The sequence below is a fragment of the Saimiri boliviensis genome, chromosome 6, assembly GCF_048565385.1.
Source record: "Saimiri boliviensis isolate mSaiBol1 chromosome 6, mSaiBol1.pri, whole genome shotgun sequence".
NCBI classification, from domain to species: Eukaryota; Metazoa; Chordata; class Mammalia; order Primates; family Cebidae; genus Saimiri; species Saimiri boliviensis.
The window spans coordinates 46,293,699-46,297,867 of NC_133454.1; the positions used below are offsets into that span (position 1 = coordinate 46,293,699).

General features: G+C 39.8%; 1 pseudogene; it reads right to left on the reverse strand.

Moving 5' to 3' along the window:
- Window positions 1–663: 663 nt before the first annotated feature.
- LOC101036807 (large ribosomal subunit protein eL31-like) lies at window positions 664–1,061 on the reverse strand (annotated as a pseudogene).
- Window positions 1,062–4,169: the final 3,108 nt, after the last annotated feature.

Sequence of the window (4,169 nt, forward strand, 5' to 3'; positions counted from 1 at the left end):
ATTTCTCTCCACAATTCGGTCAGTTTTTGCTTCATATGTTTAGGGCTCTGTTTTTAGGTCCATATATATTTATAGTTATTATTTATTTCTGATGAATTGACACTTTATTCATTATAAAAAGTTCTTCATCTTTAATAATGATTTGTCCTAAAGTATTTTTTGTCAGATAGTAGGATAGCCATTTTAGCTCACTTTTGGTTACCGTTTGCATGGTATATCTTTTCTGATTCTTTTAAACTACTTGTGTCTTTTAATAAAAAATATGTCTAATAAACAGTATATAGTTAGGTTAAAAAAATCTATTCTACCAATTTCTCATGATTAAGCCTCATAATTGGACTGCTTAATTGATTTGCACTCAATGTAATTATGATATGGTAAGTTTGCATCTGTCATTTTGCTGTTTCCTCTGTCTTACGTATTTTTTGTTCCTCTATTCCTACATTTTTTCTTTGTTAACATTAAATCGCTGTTTTATATAACATGATTTCAATTTCCATTGTTTCTTTTAACACATATTTTTAGTTCTTTTACTATATATTTTAGTTTACTATATATTTTCTTGGTGGCTACCCTGGGAATTACAATCAATATATATTTTTTTGTTTGTTTTTGTTTTTTGGCAATTTTGTAAGTTTATTTGATGTATTTGATGATCAGCGATTAGTTCTCATCCACATTGACAGTCTGTAGACTTTTGAAAGTGGTAACAGGTATATAGATAACCAAAGTATAGAGTTCATTTGCTGAATCTTCATCCTCATTATGTTTTGTGGACAACCGCACACGGACTCGGTGTGGGACATTCCTTATTCCTTTGGCGCAGACAGCTTTGTTGAACCTGATATCAATGTGCACATCTGGAATTCCATCTCTTTCATAGCAAATTTCCGAATCTCTTTGAGTGCCTAAGGGGCACGCATCTTGAAGCCAACTCCATGGATGTGCTTGTGCATGTTGATAGTATATTCTTGGGTCACCACCTTGTTGATGGCAAAACGGCCCTTTTTCTTCTTGCCACCTTTCTTTGCATGATCCATTCTGTCGGGTCTGAGTTGGAAAGGAAGGCCAATGTCTTAACTTACAAAAAACTAGTTTGGATTAATACCAACTTAATTTCAATAGTTTAAAAAAGTTTTCTCCAATATAACTCTATCCCCTCTCCTCTCCTTCATGTAATTTGTGTAATTGGTATACAAATTACATTTTATACATTATATGTCAATGCAGTTTATATTTTAAAAAATAATTAGTTATCTTTTAAAATACATAGAAAAAAAGAATTATAAGCAAAAATACATTTAAATCATCTGTTAAATTTACTCTACTCCAAGATGCCACTTACACTAGAATGCCTCTGACCCAGCTATTTGGGTGCTGTGTGCGTGAGCACCTGTAGAACCATAACCTAAAAGATTTAGGTCACTAATGAACCACAACTATGGGATCCCCAGAAAACTCTGACAAAGATTAACTAATATCTATTGGTGATCATAGAAGGTTATCCAGCTCAGCTCTAATAGTGAAATGAAAGCAACCAGGACCAGCTCCTAGATCTAACAGATGATGATAATGTGCCCAGCATCAGTAGCAGTAGCAGTAGTGATGGTAGACAGAGGTATCTTGAGGCTGCTGAGCTTTCAGTGGCAATGCCAAACCCTCAACTTTGGCAGCTTCAACTGTTGTATGAAGTTCTATTCTGGACCACGCAGTGCTCAAAGAGAAAGTGGGGCTGATCTCTTGGACCTACTCATTCTCTAAATAAGAAACACTGGGAGAGCCAGCATTATATGAATTTAAATATTAAGTGGCTTTCTTTTAAATCATAACTAGTGAACAGAAATGTTAATACGTTTAAGCAACAAATTTTAGTAAGAGCCCTGCCAGTGAAAAGGAAATGAATAAACAAGCAATAATTTTGTCTAATAGATTATTTCTCTTTCTTCCAGTGCATTTGCTTGATGAGATTTACAAAATCTAGAAGCCTCTCAAGAGTGGGGCCAACACCTTATGTACCTGCAAGGGGACTCAGAATAATCATAGCAGCTAACACTTACTCTTACTCTGTGCTAGGCACTGTGCTTCTCAGAGTGTGTGCTGTGGATCATTGCTGGTCCATGATCTGTTTGTTAATGATCCATGACAATAAGTACACAAATAGAGAATCAGCATTTAAGCATTTATATAGCAATTTGACATTGCTGCAACTTGCAAGTAGGTGATCATTTTCACTGAGCTTTACATGTCAGTCCACGTTTGAAAAAACCAAAACCAATAAACAAAAACAAGTCCTTTTGTTTGGATAGCTTGAAAAGTACTGTTCTATAACATTATTATTTTTTCCACTTTACAGATGAGGAAAAAAAAACTTAGATTAATTACTTGCCTCAGGATACGATTAACAAGTAGATGCTGGAATTTGAACCCAGGTGACCTGACTTCAAGTCTATGGTCTTAGGGAGCATACCGTGAGCCCCAAGAAGCAGCTCTTCACCCCATTGACAGACAAGTGGCCTCTGGTTGGTTGTGGCCGCAGCAGCTTTTAGCAGAGCCCTTCCATTTAAATAACTCCATCCTTGAGCTGATCTGTCATTGGTCAGAAGGTGAGCAGGGGTAGCTAATGGGGCCTGACCACTAACATGGAAGACTGGGACATAGGTATTTGTGTTAATAATCATGTATGTCCAGAAAGCCAGGGGTTCGAGCCACAGAAATGAGGATTTCAACACACGGCACTAATTACCATGATTTCACAGCTGTGATCAATTCACGTTTTCTCACTTTGAGCTCAGGCCTGCTCTATGGGGACTAATGTGAAGAGGTGTAAAAATAAGTTCTGTTTCCAGCCAGATTAATTACAGGCTCTGCTGAGGCCCCAGTGCAGACTGCCTGGGCTGCAAGATTGATTGGCTTAGACCTCTGGTCCAGCTGAAGGAAGACTACATGGGCTGGCCCAAGGCTGCCCGAGGGGGTGTGACTGAAGTCAGAGAGGCAGCCTTGCCCTGCCACAGATGAAGTCAGGGAGGCAGCCCTGCCCTGCTACTGTCCATCTGTGGCTTACCCTGTGGCCTCCTCCTGCGGGCCTTCCCTCCATATGTACCCATCCATCTCAGAGACTTGCAGGGAATATTAAAATGAGCCAATGTCTGTAAAAGACCAGGGCATGACACAGAGTGTAGGGGATGCCCAACAGAAGCTAGTTATAATGTTGTTATTAGCAGTGTTATTAATTTTTATTGTTATTTATTTTCTTTTTTACATATGCTTCTCCTCCTACTAAATTCTAAGTTCTTTGAGAGCAGGGACTTTTCTTTCTTTCCGAAAAATACAGGGTGCAGAGTACAATCAATTTGTATGCCTCTGAGGCATGATTTTCCAAGCCACAAAATGAATTGTGAAGTTAAGACACTTCTGAGAAACAGCTATAGAGAGTTGCTAGCTTTGCCTAGAGATAGAAATCATGGGTAGTGGTGCAGGGGTGAGTCTCTTGTGTAAGAGATAGATTATGGGTGATATACATAAAATCATGCTTTCTATTCCTGCTGACAAGAGGGGATCAGTGCACTTGCTGGGATGAAATTTGTTTGCCAAATTTGTGGGGAATCTGGGAATTTGTGGGGGCTCTTTCAGAGGTGTCCTGAGAGAAAAGGCTGGGCCGATGAGTGTTGCTTCATGAGAGCAGGAGTCTCTGCCCCTACTGAGTTGGAACCTGGCAGGAGTGGTGACCTCAGAGCCTGTCCATGGGCCATACGGGGGCACAGTGATCCAGGTCACCCTGTGACAACATGTCCCCTCCAGAGCCTTCTGGGAAACAGCAGCCCAGCCAGACATGGGGTGGGGCATTTCTGAACAAAGGTTTGGGCCAATCAAGAATCAGAGCTCCTAACAACAACTAAGATGCATTGAGCTGGGCACCCACTCAGCATCTGCTCTCCTTTATTTGATAAGCTCTCATAACAACCTTTGATGGCAAATTCTAACAGCATCCCCATTTTACACATGAGGAAACTGAGACTCAGGTCAGGCAAGCAGCTTGTTCTGTGTTACTAAAGTAAATATGTTTTGGGAACCCTCAGCCTCAGTCTCCTCTTCCTCAGGGCATACGTTTTTTTCCCCCCTCCTACTGTGTGAGCTGTGGTAGGAATGTTAATCAGAATGCCTGAGTTTTT